Here is a 13,897-nt window from a genome sequence, read left to right as displayed (position 1 = left end):
ATTGAAGACTAAATTGAGAATTTATTAGTGTCAAGTAAGAAAGTGAAATACCCAGATTCTGCAAGCATACCAAAAATATATTGCAAAAATGCTAATATATACCAAAGCACATACTTACAAGTATGAGCCGATATTGTACTAAATTTAAAATATACCATAGAGTACAAAATATACCATATTGTCAGCCAAAGCAAGAAAGATCCGTTTGCAGACAGACAGACTCAGGCAGAGTTCTCGTCTGTTGAAGTTGATCAAAAATATATATACTTTATATAGTCAAAGATGCCTTCATCAGGCAAAAAGTTATATTACCCTTGCGAGTATACAAACTAAATAAATGTCGCAATATGAATTGTTATTAAAGTATTTATATACTTTCATTCATATTAACCTTTTTAAATTTTAATTTCGATTTACTAAATATATATTTGTGCATCTCAAATTAAATTTCCGCCTGGGAATTGCACTTAATTATTTAATAATTAACGAGCATTGATACAGCACGCAATGCATAATTTATTCAATTACGTGCAAACACTCGCCAAGTATTTAAAAAGCAATTGTTGTTCTTATTTGAATAGATTTAGCCAATTGTCTAGATTAAACATCAAATACAATAATGCATACGAGTATTTTACTTTAATTATCAGCATTAAAGCATGAAGAAAGTTTAGTAATGTAAAATTTGAAGTAAAACGAAAATCGAAACAAATGAAATCAGGTAAAATGTGAAATTTTAAATTGCATGCATAAGCTCGGCATTAATCGTAATAATATTAATAATAATAAGGATAATACTAATAATAATAATGAAAGTACATTTAAGTAAAAAAATAAGAGCAATAACTGCGCAGATAAACAAATGCCGAATGCAAATGCGAATGCAAATGAAAACGAGAAATGAAAATGAAAATTGTGGAAAATGTGGATAATCGAAGTGAAACGCAGCGATACACGTCAATGGTCAGCAAATATGACAAGGACGAATGGACGAATGGAGGGGGAGAGGGAGAGGGAGCTGAATTGGTGGTTGAGCGAAAACAAAGCCCGAAAAATGAAATGAACTGTAATCAATTTCAAAGTCCCAAAGTCGGCCAATGGTCGGCCTGGCGGTACAACAGTAATTTCCGAAACAATTTATGGAAAAAAGCCTCCTTCTCCTCTTCTCTTCTTCTGCCCCTGCCCCTCGCTCTGAGCTATGGCCGAGCAATGCCAATTATTAACATTTTGGTCAAAAATCACAAAATAGAAAAAAACCGGCAGCAGAGAAGAGAAAAGTTCCTCAACCGCAAGGTAGAAACAAAACGAATTATTAACAGGCTGCTGGGAATATGGAATGTGCGCCATATATACTATATATACGATATATATATAGTATCGTAATATGCTGCAAAATTTTCCAATATTTTAACCATGGTCCATGACGCGGTCCGTTGTCCCTCTCCTTCTTTCTCTCTCTGAATTTTGTGTTTCGTTTCGTTCTTTTTTTTTTGTTCATTTGTTTTTAAATTTTAATGCTTTTTGTAAAAGTTTTGCGTAGAACATTTTGTGTGCTGTGTTTTTTTTTTATTTTTAATGATTCCAACTTTCTGTTTGCCTATGAAGTGGGCCAATTTTTCGGTCTCCCTCGTTGAAATTTATGAAATTTCGCACAGTTGCCGATAAGGCAGAGAAAGTATCTTGTGGTTGGTGTGCGCAGTTCTAACTGGTAATTAATTTTAGGGCCCAACTTGGGCGAGCTTTGAAGTGTGCGTGTGTGTGTGTGAGCCAGGTGCAAAGGCTGGAAGAGCTTTCCACTTCCAGTTTTCCAGCCTGGCACACTTCCAGTTCCAGTAAACTCTCCAATCAGTTATGGAGCGCACTTTATCAATTTTATGTTGACAATAATTGCATTAAATAGAGTTTTACTTAAGCTTATAGTGCACTGTAAGAGTTCCACTTCCAGTTTTCCAGCCTGACACACTTCCAATTTCAGTTCCAGTAAACGTTTCAATCAGTCGCAACGTTATGTGGAGAGCACTTTATCAATTTGATGTTGACAATAATTGCATTAAATAGAGTTTTACTTAAACTAATAGTGAACTGTAAGAGTTCCACTTCCAGTTTTCCAGCATGGCACACTTCCAATTCCAGTTCCAGTTCCAGTAAACGTTTCAATCAGTCGCAACGTTATGTGGAGAGCACTTTATCAATTTGATGTTGACAATAATTGCATTAAATAGATTTTTGCCCAGCCTCGAGCTTTGTGCTTCAACTGACAGTGCGCACTGTACATGTGACTATATATACATATAGTATGTTTATATATATATATATTTATTATAAAGTTGCCTGTAAATGAAGTTATTGTGTGAACTTGAGACCAATGAATATCAAAGATAGAAACAACAAGAAAAACGAACAATTTCTCTGCACTCATAATGAGAGCAAAAAGTTTTGTTGTTTGCAGAATGTCCTGCAGAAAAATAAAAGCACAGCGCAAAAATGAAATTATTTGAAAAGAGAGAAAGAGAGAGCGAGACAGAAAGAGAGATGTTGGGAGGTTGCATGCCACACATGACACCACACGAAAATTTGTGACAAGAGGCGAGAAAGAAATAAGAAATTGAATGCCTCGACATGCTCGAACGCGTCAAGACTGGCATCGAACATGAAAATGAAGCGACAGGCGGCAACAGCAAAAACCAAGCGTAAAACATGCCCATCACACACAGAGCGAAAGAGAGAGAGAGAGAGAGCTAGTTAGCTGCATCTGCACGTTCCACTGTCGCTGTGCCTTCTGTGGGGCGTTTGGTGGTGGGCGTGGCAAACGAGTTGCTGCTGCGTTATTGAATTAAACGTGAAGACGAACACGAACACGAACACGCACACGCATATACAGACACGCACATGCATGCATGTATTCATATATACCCATACACTTGTATGCTATGTATGTATATTTAATGAGTGAGGCGGCTCAGCAATTTATTACTACATACATAGTACATTGTGTGTGTGCGTGTGTGTGCGTGTGTGTGCGTGTGTGTATTGGAGTGCTATAAGCATGGCCATTGTCCGAGCCAAGTGCCGTTCATTTGCCCAAGCTAAAGACAGTTTTATGGCACTTAACGCCTTTCCTCGCTCTCCCTCACACTCTCATTCCCCGTCTCTCTTTCTCCCACTCTATCATAAAAGCAGCTAGATGGATGGAGGCGGGGACGAAGCTTGCCCGCTGGACTCGATTTCAGCAAACCAAATTCATTATGTATTGTCAAATGAACTGTGCCATGCAAATTCCAAATTGAATTTGCTGCAGCGCCTCGGGGACAACATCACAACAAAGGAATGTATAACTATATTTACATTAGTGTGCATGCGTCTGTGTGTGTGTCTGTGTGTGTGTTTATTGCTTTGCAAAAATTCAAAACTTTCCCTTCTGCAATATCGCACACACAAAATCAGCATCAATATCCAGCCAGCATCATAGTTTTCAAAATTTAGTACCAAATTTAATGCGATTTCAAATTGAAATTCAATTAAATCTGTTAAGCATCAAACTTAAGTTTAAATAAAGTAAGTAAATTTCAAAGTTTGGCAAATAATAAATGTTGCACTTGGCTTCGATACACGAATATTGACATATGAAATTCTTTATTCTGACTGGGAATTCACTTAAAAAAGTTTCACTTCTTGAAAGTTAATTCTTTCGCAATAATTTAAGTAAATTTTTTACCCTTAAGAAATAATTTTCTAGCTTTAAGTCTAAGGTTCCATCCAATTGATTACAAAGAAACACATACGCATAAGTACATAGATGTAATTGCAGGAAGTAAAATCTTTGTGATGCTCTATTGCCTGACCACGCCCACTTAGCAGGTTCGCCCACTCACAGTCAAACACACACACATCATGTGACAGACAAATCACAACATTTTTTGCAGCCACTTTTTTGCACCTATCAGTCACCACAGAGTCATACTTTGTGAAGCTCTGATGCTTGACCACACCCACTTAACACATCCGCCCCCATCAATATCTCTTTCCGCCGCCTACCCCAAAATTGTTGACAACTACTTTTTCAGACACGATTATCTGCAGCTTACTTTGTTAGCGACACAACTGTTTAGCAACAGTTGAGTAGAAGTACGCATTTATACGCCAAAGCAAGCTTAACCATCTTTGTGAAGATCATCTGCCAGACCACGCCCACTAATCAGACTCACCTCCTCTCATATCTTGGTACGCCGCAATGCAATTTTCGCAAAGAATTAATCATTTTTGGCAAGCACTTTTTGCACAAATAAATAACCAACTGATTACCTACAACTTTTTCTCTGAATGAAATTAATCCGAATTGTTTAATTACATTGAAAATTATTTGGAATTTCTTCAGATGCAATTTATAAGCTACATCTCAAAATAAAATGAATAAAAATATATCATAAATTTATAATTTTCTGAAATTTTCCCTGACTGATTGATTGTCAATAAAAATCGGTTTATTTATCTAATAAAAATCAGTAGAAAATGAAGTTCTATAACTTTGAGAACCGCACAACCAGAGAGACGTTCACATATCGACCGCTAGATCAATTGGATTTGTCCATGAATGGATTAAAGGACTCGTCGATGACAGTCTTAACACTTGGTAAATTATGCGGCTCAGCGGCTCATTAAACACTCTTTCTCTCTGGACACACTGTTGAGGCGAGGCGAGTGGGAGGAAATGTGTTTTTAGCCTACGCTTCTGATTAGTAGTAGATTGTTGTTGTAATTAATAGAGGGTGCGGTTAATGTCATAAAAGGCGAATTCGAAAGCGCCAAAAAATGCAAATCAAAGTGAACCTTTTTTCACTCCTTCTCCAATTTTGTTGCTTTCTTTCTTCTTTTTTTTTCGGGTGATGTTGAACCCACAAATATGCGCATAATTAATTTGCCGCCTGGTTTTTCCTCTCATTTCGTTTCGAATTATTTGTTTTTTTTTTGTTGCTCCTGGACTTTTCGAGTTCGAGCTGAGTAGATTAAATGGCATTTTGTCAAAGTGTATTTCGTATTTTAATTAACCCCAAGCAAACGAGTTGGCCCCGTTACAAAAGTTGTCGTTACTGAAGCTGATTGGGAAGTGGGAAGTGCGAAGTAGGGCTAGGCCAAGTTAAGAACTTAATGCACTGCTTCAGCAATAAAATGGCGACAAGCATTCCGTCTTAGCATAAACAATCGATTTAATACTTACGAATTGCTTTCTTTCACTCTCGTTGCTATCTACGTGATGATCAATCCAAAGTGAGTAAATTCCAAAGTATTTAGTCTGCAAAAAAGAAAAAGAAGACAAAAACAAACAAATAAAAACTGAATGATTTTTTTAGACACACGAGAAGGAGAAACTGTTCAACACCCAAAAGCAAGAGCAACAGTTTTGACCTTGTTCAATTGGCCAATTGGCCGTGCAGAGTTTTATGACCGAGCCCAAACAAGTTGGAAAATCAACGTACTATATTTTTATGACCCGGCTTACAATAACCCCAGCAACATGAACAACAACAACAACAACAACAAGAATAGTAGCAACTCGTAGTTGCAGTTAAAAGAGGAAGAATTTCGAAAGAGGTGGAGAAAACACACAAAAAAGCACAAAAAAACACAAAAACAAAAACAAAATGCTCATAATAAAAAAATAACAACAATATCCATGAAGCTGTCAGCTATTTGCATAAAAGCCATACACTGCAAACTGCAGAATCTCAGCAAAATACTTTATACGATGCGGATGCGGTTGAGGATGAGTTTGAGTTTGAGTTTTAGCTTGAGTTTGAGTGCCCAGACATAAGCATAAGCATATTCATATGAAGATGAATAGCTAACGTATTTGCTTGTCAGCATAGTTTAACCTGTTCTCATTGTTATGCGAAAGTAATCGTAAAACTGAAAAGACAAGTTGCTGGCCAACACTGCGTATACGTGTTATTTGGTTATTCGATCACTTTTACTTATTTCAATTCAGTTTGTTTCTCTTCTATTTTATATTTTTGGTCTGCTTCGTTTTAGCACATGTTGTGTCTGGCTCGTAAAAAATGGCAGCGATAAATTATTGAAATAATAATTGTAGACTGTGCGCTGCGGTTTTTTTTTTCGTTTCGTTTCGTTTTCACCATGCCATAAATAATGCGTGGCCAATGGGAGAAAAAAATATGTTTTATTTACGCGCATTATTCAACACTGTTTTTTGTGTGCTCGGCGCGTGAATTTTGCACCCTAAATAAAAATAAGAAAAATAATTAAGAGGCTTGGGGGAAAGGCCACTCGACTCGTGTTTATTTTACTTTATTCATAATATTAATTGGGTTTTGTAATTGAAATACTCATGGCACGTGAATGGCTCAAGTGGCAAGAGGCAAAGAGTGCCTTTTGCTAGGGTTAAGTTTACAGCATTCAAGTTTCAGTTTCAGTTGCTGTTGCTGTTGGTGCTCGACTCCAATCCAATCAACGCCCCATAGTCCTTTTGTTCCATTGCCTAATTGAAACATAATCCCCAAAAGCTGTGAGTGCAGTCAAATTCCAACTTCGCATAGCCAAGCGCATTTTTGAGTTGGTAATCCGCATCGGGAAACACTAAAAATGAAAACCCACAACAAAAAAACCAAAACAACAATAAAAACAAAAACAAGTTGGGTACAGAAAAGGAAAAAGCAACGCAGCAGCATTCACAGCATGTGCAATGTAGTTGAACACTTTGCTTTCTTTTCTTGTTTTACACAATTTCTATTTTGTTGTTGTTTATTTATTTATTTATATTTCCCTATATATATTTTTTATATACTATACACATTTTTTTGACAACGTCCTTGCGCCACATGGCCAGTCGCTTGCGACGTTGTTGTCGTTGCTTTTACACAGCCCGAAGTGAGAAATTCGCGTAAATAAATTTAATATCTGACACAATCTGCCGCGAAGCTCCAAAAAACACAAGTAAACTGTTATCAAAGGGTGTGAACAACTAGCAGATATCCTGTATATCAAATAAACTATTTTCGTGATAATTTATATATATTTAATTTTAATTATATTTCATCAATTATTTCTATTTATTTGAAATTATATTTCATTTAATGTACTTTCAACTTTCTCAGCATACCCATTTACTACTTTTTAAGGTAAGGGTATGAGTGCGAAAAATTACGTTTTTCTTTTTGGAATTAATGCAAGGCGAAAACCTGACGAAATGTTTGTTGTTGTTTTCCACATTTTTTCATAGGCGCAAAAAACCATCGACTGTCTGTCTGTCTGTCTGTTTGTCTCTCCGTCTGTCTTTGCACGTGAATGTAAACGAACTTGTAGCGCAATGATGAAAACACGGCTCACTTTATGTTTGAGGCAATTTCATTATATTCACGGCAAATAAATAGACTCGCCAAAATGATTAAGTAAACAGTTCACGCCAAACCCAAATATGATTTACTCTTTTTGGCAATCTACGATTATATCTGTCTAACTGCAATAATGCTGATTGATTTATCTGACTGGAAAATATACAAGTTTAAATTAATTTTATTGTCTATCTGACTACAAAATATGATAAATCAATTTAAAATTGTTTAGCACTTTAATCTTGTTTTAGCTTTTAATAAATATTTGGTTCAATACTGTTTTTGAACGGTTTACAAGCAGCAATAAAATCTAAATTTTTCTATCTACAAAATAAGGAAATAAAGTAGAAAGACATTTATGGAAAACATTTCGAGTCAGCCATCAAAATATTTAGTTTTGATTTAGGATTCTTTCATATAAAGTTTGTCGAAATTTTTGTATTTTTAAGTCCACACGAAATTGCTTAGCAACATTTGTCAAAATTGTATGAGTAAAATATAATATTAATTTTCTTTAAAGATTGCAATCGGACAGATTGTGTAAATTAACGTTAAGTTTTTGGATTTTGTAGCCAGAAGCCGACAAGATTAATTTAATATATCTACATATTCGAAAGTGTCATTAGTTGTAATGGAATCAATATGGATGATAAACTGTGAGTGATCGATAACTGTCCCTGGGCATTCTGCAAATGTTTTTCTGTTCTTTACACCTTTAAGCAATGACAGAGAGAATGAAGAAGAAGAATAACCGAGACTGTGTATTGTTGTTGTGTTGACTGTTGACCGTTGGCTGGCATGGCCATCAACCATTCGCTGGGCTGTGGCATCTGCTATTGTAAAAAGTTTTTATTATCTATATCTTTGTTACTCCCACTCCCACCCTCTATCACCCCCTTGGTGTTGCTTTGTTGCTGTGAGATGTTGTGTCCAGTGCTTTTTGCTTTGCTTGTGTCTCTTGTGTTGCTTGTTGTACTTTGCTGCTCTGTTATTTGACTTCATTTCATTCAACTGTACCAGTTTTTATGGGTTTTATTTTTGTTCAGCTTGTTCTTGTTGTTGTTGTTGTTGCTGCTGCCGCTTTGCTGCAAATATGCAAATGCGGCATGCTTCCAAAATGTTGCGTCGTCGTCAACGTTGCCAAAGCCAAATAAATTTATATGAAAAATGTGATGCTTGTCTTTTTCGGCTGCTTTTCGCGACACTGGGAAAATATTTATGCATTCGGCCGTAAGGCATGTTTAAAAACTCAGCTGATGAGCGTCGTCGGTGTCGGTGAGTGGGAAAGAGAGAGAAAGAGAGAAAGCGAGATGCCACTTCGAAAGTTGCGCGTAGATAAAAGTCATAAAGTTTGTTCACCACTCTCCAACTTCCTTCTTTCTCTCCTGCACACTACACACAGCACTCTACCTAAGCATCTCCAGCTCGAGCTCGACTCGACTCGACTCGCTATCAGCAAAGCAGCTGAGACGCGGCTGTTGCTTTCCGGTCGCGTATTTAAATAAATAAATATAAAAAGAGCATTTTCGCGAGGCGACATTAAAGCATGTGCACCTCCTTCCACCTTCCTCCTGCCACCTTTTTTTTTTTGGGTGTACGAGATAGGATGCCTTTAAAATAAATGAGCATAAATTTGCCTGAGTGCATTTAATGAGCAACAAAATGTCGACACACTGCGTTTGCGGTGTGCGCTCTGAACTGAGACTGAGACTGAGACCAAGAGAATGACAATATTTGAGAAAGAAATCGATTAGTTTCGATTGGAATGCGACGACTGTCGCGGCAATTAAATCCTGAGTTAATCCAAATGAATTGCTCGCTCAAAGGGAAAACGCAATAAGCATTCAAGGTAATTAACTTAAAGTGTGCAGCAGCGGAGTACTCGAAGTACTTGAAACAAATAAGAAAGGTACAGTCGAGTGTGCTCGACTGCGAGATACCCGCTACCCATTTTCAATAAAACAATATTCTATAAATATAACAAAAATATACCGCAAATATGCTAAAATATACCAAATCCTATATTGATATAGTACCACATTCAATATATACCATGAAGTGCAAAATATACCAGACAGTACTACATTTAAAATATACAATAGGGTGCAAAACATATCAGATTGTCAGCCAAAGCATCTAAGACGCCATTGCAGTGGGCGAAATTTGCCATAGCAAAGTGGGTGTGGCAAAAATTTGAAACAAACTTGTTCTGTATGCAATCATTACAAGTGCTGCCTAAAATTTTATCTGTATCTCTTATAGCCTCTGAGATCTAGGTGTTTATACCGACGGACGGACAGACAGCCGGACATGGCTATATCGCCTTGGTTGACGCTGGTCAAGAATATTCACATATGACTCCTTCTGTCTGTTGCATTCATTTCCTGCAACTTCTACTCTATGGGTAGCGCATATCATAAAGCAAAGAACTTCATCTTATCACATGCATATTATATGTTTGTATTTGGTATTTCTCGCATAACTCACAAACTGTCCAAGTGCCATTTTCGGCTGATATCATGGAAGCTTTGCGCTGAGATTAATGTTGATCTACAACTGATGGCAGAATTTTTGCGCATAAATGCTACTTGGCAAAACAAGCTTAAAGTTTTGATGTTGTTGCTGTTGTGGGTTTGATAAACCACACAACATTGCCCACTTCATTCTCTCTCACTCACTCTCCCTCTCTTTCTTTCTCTCTCTCTCTTTCCGGGCTCAAGCAGAAAATAATATGACATGCGTTGATAAAGTGACAAATTTATTTCATTTCAAAAGTTGTCGAGTTGTTGTTTTGTGCCAGAAATTTTTGCCTATATTTGTTTATGCTTCAGCTGCACAATTTTACCATTATGGCATTTTCACTTGCATTTCCACAACAGCAGCAGCAGCAGCGTGGAAAACAAAACTCGTTTGGGGGGCAAAGTTTGCAGTGGGAAACCGACAAAAGCTGCGTCTGAAACTTTAATTAAATATCAATTTCCGGTTGGGCATCCGCCACACAAATCTCTCTCAGCGTGTCTGTGTCGTTCGTTATATGTATATGTATGTGTATGTGTATGCGTGTGTGTTTGTGTGTGTCTTTGATCTGTCGGATGGCAAAGCATGTCCAAAGCACAAGAAACAAAAGTGGAAAAGCCACAGCAAAGCTCATTTACTTGACCAGACACGCAATTTTTAAGCTGTTCAAAAAGCAAGTGCAAAGGAGATGGCAACAAAGAAAGAGACAGAGACAGATAGAGCTATGCGGTAATGTATGCAGCTATTTAGTATACACATATCACTAACTGACAAGATATATACAGGAAAAGTTTGCGTGTTTGCTTTGCCCTTTGTCGTTTCTCGTTTCTCGTTTGTCGTTTGCCGTTTGCCGCTTGCAGGCAAATGGCAAAAGTTTTGTATGTTCCTCGCCTGGAACTAAAATTGAAACGAGGGGAACTAAACTGTGTGGAACTGTGGAACTGGAGCTAGATGAAGATGGAACTGCTTGGTGTGAGCTTGAAGGTCGAACTCTGAGGATTGGGTTTCGGCGCTTTTCGGTTTTTCTGTGTGTCCTCTGATGCTGATGCTGATGCTGTCTTTGCATTTGAAATGCTAATGGCAACCAGACACAGAGACGCAAAAATCTAAGAGCAACCAATGAAGAGTGAGAGAGAGAGAGTGAGAGAGAGAAAAAGAAAGAGAGAAAAGGCTGGTTCATAATTGAATATTTGCTAATGCAGCAGAGCCTTTCTGCTGCCTACTTTTTGGGGTGGTACAAATTCACAACGGCTGCGTTTGATGGCACATACACAAAGAGACACACACACACACACACACTTGAACACACTAACACACTCATTTGGAAAGCCTTGTAGAGAGACAAAAAGGGACAAAACTGCTCGGCAACTAATTTAAATACATGTCATGAATTTAACATAAATAAATAAAATAACAAAATATAAAAGTTGCCCATTTTTTATGACTCTCACGACATGGTTTGAGTTTGCGTTTGAGTTTCAGTTTCAGTTTCTGTTTCAGCTTCAGTTGTTGTTGTTGTTGTTGTTGCTATTGCTGTTTGCTTTTGGCCAAAAAAAATGCAAAGCGCAGACTGACTTTTACATTTCGTACAGGCGGGGGGGCAAATAGTTGCTATGTGTGTGTGGGCGTGGCATTGGCTACGTGCCTGCTGCGCCAAAACTTTCAATGAACTGAGCCCAACTTTGAACCTAAATTCAAGAGTGAGAGAAAGAGAGAGTGTGGGACAGAGAGGGCGATAGTTGTGGACAAATCAGCAACAGATAATATCAGACAACCGGATTTTTTAATCAAAAATGATCCCATTGACCCCAAACAGATGCAATTATTACAGGGTATTGAAAGAGCAGAGTTTATAGCAAATAGGAAATTGCCGAAAATTTGGCTTCTCTACTTTATTGATGATAATAGTAATGCTTAAAATAAATAAATTATGCTTTTCTGCTGACAAAGGGTTGTCATGGGCATTTTTTTTGATTGTGCCCAATGCTGGGACAAATAAATAATTTTGATTCCGCTTTGGGCTTGCAATAAATTCAAAGTTCTCGGTTCCCCTGTCCATCTATCCATCAATCCGCCTGTCTGTGTGACAACCTGTCCCTTGTCCCACTGCACCTAATTTTATTTAAGTTTATTTCATCGTTGCGCTACTTTTAGAGCTGACTAAGCCGGAAGGGATCAAACGTTTTACATATTCCGTTTCGCAATGAAGCTGAAAACCAACAAAAAAAAATAAAGGGAAACAAACAGCATGCGGAGTGGGGAATTGGTGTCGTGGGTCAATGAGCAGCGCAGGGCTGCATAATTTATTAGCATAAATGGTGGGCGTGGCGCGGCGGTCAAAGGGCGTAATATGATAACTAATGACTTATGTTGCTCTCTCACTTTCTCAATGCTGCATACAAATTGTTGTTGGCTTTCATTGAGTCGGAGAAACGCAGTGTCATTGGATGATCATTCCATTTTCATACTTAACACATATTATGCATGTAAATAAGAGAGAAATTTAGAATATACACATGAGCAACAGCTGAGATACTTTTATGTTAAACATTTAAAATAAAGAAGGCGCTGCACAAATGGAAATATAAAATACGCCTTTTCATTTCAAAATATACCAAAGTAAATGAAGAAATAAAAACAAATAGTGCAGTATAAATAATAAAATATAAAAAATCAATATACCAACAACATTAAAATATACCGAGGGCTCTTTTTGGTATATTATTTTTTAAATTTCTAGATTTTTTAAGTAGTTGAGCCAGTACAGCATTTGAAATACACCATACCAAATTAGTATACATAAAAAATATTATATTAATATATGTAAATATTAATATATTTGGTATATCAATATACTATTACATTCAAAATATACCATACATATATGACACCATACACCAGATAGTTCTACTAAATTATCGACCAAATTAAAAACTATTCAAATATATCGATGACTATATTTGATTAATCGATCTACTACTAAAATAAAAAAATACCATATCATATACCAAAGAGTTTAAATACAAAATATACAGATTGAAGAACAAACCAAGTAATATCCGTCTTCAGCATTTGTTTTTGCCATTCAAACCGATTTCTTAAAACGTTTCTACAATTTATATCTGATTATAGCTACATTCACTTCAATTGCCCCAAAACTTGCAGTTTAAACTCTTGTAATTCGTTTTGAAATGCCAGCTTGAAGACATAACCCAATGAACTTTCGCTCATAATTTATTTGAAAATCAATATGCTTTTGAGTTTGAGTTTATTTTAGTTTATGGAACATTAGCCAGCATGACCTTTACTTAAACAATGTAATTCAGCTTGTTCGCTTTGACCAGGGACGGAAGCGGCGAAGACAGATTTGAAAGAGGAATGTGGTAAGCGAAAAAAAAAAACAAACTGATGCCATGGGGTTGCTATCGATATCGATTTGCATGCTCTGTAATCGAGTTATTTGAGTTGAGTTAAGGGAATCAGCCAAGCATCTAATAAAGACTAATCGCATGGAGCTGTCGCAAAGTCTATTTTTAGTGGTATTTCCCCGGACGAGCCAATCAAATGCGTCATTAGGTTTCACATTCAGTTCTCAGTTCTCAGTTTTCAATTTGAACGTTTTAAACGTAAAGGGTTTTGCGCTCAACTCGATGCCTTTTGCCCGCATGCGATTTGCTGGGCAGAACTTAAGTCAACATAATTTATGCTGTTAATACAAAGATTTAGTTCTAAGGCAGAGACTTTGATGTTATTGCCAGAGTCAATATATCAATGTGCCTGCAGTCGCTCATGGATTATTTGCATAGACGTAGAGAGAGAGAGCAAGAGAGAGAGAAAGCTAAGGAAAGTCACTTATTACACGCAGCAGCTGCTGACATACACTTCAACTCAGAAGGAGGAAAGAGAGCGAAGGAGATCTAAAGCCAAGTGCATTAGTTGGCCCAAGCTAATGGTCGAGCAATTTGATGGCGAAGGCAACGAAAGCAGGCAAGCAACTTGATGCTGAAATGTATTTATTCCAGCCAGATGATTTC

At 37.0% G+C, this 13,897-nt stretch overlaps 1 protein-coding gene across 7 annotated transcripts in view; it reads right to left on the bottom strand.

The window, feature by feature from the left end:
- The window catches only part of LOC117572602 (dopamine D2-like receptor), a 77,276-nt gene that overhangs the window by 44,176 nt on the left and 19,203 nt on the right, over nucleotides 1-13,897 (bottom strand). For 6 of the 7 annotated variants that reach the window (XM_034255575.2, XM_034255557.2, XM_052002254.1 and 3 more), the window contains exon 2: nucleotides 5,216-5,290. The exons of the other annotated variant lie outside the window; for it this stretch is intronic. The gene's annotated coding sequence lies outside the window, so the exon portion shown is untranslated. The remainder of the gene's footprint in view (nucleotides 1-5,215; nucleotides 5,291-13,897) is intronic. 7 annotated transcript variants of the gene reach the window in all.

This window comes from Drosophila albomicans, chromosome X, assembly GCF_009650485.2.
Source record: "Drosophila albomicans strain 15112-1751.03 chromosome X, ASM965048v2, whole genome shotgun sequence".
Lineage (NCBI taxonomy): Eukaryota > Metazoa > Arthropoda > Insecta > Diptera > Drosophilidae > Drosophila > Drosophila albomicans.
Note: the sequence above shows the minus strand (reverse complement) of the source record. Positions and strands in the feature narration are given on the sequence as shown.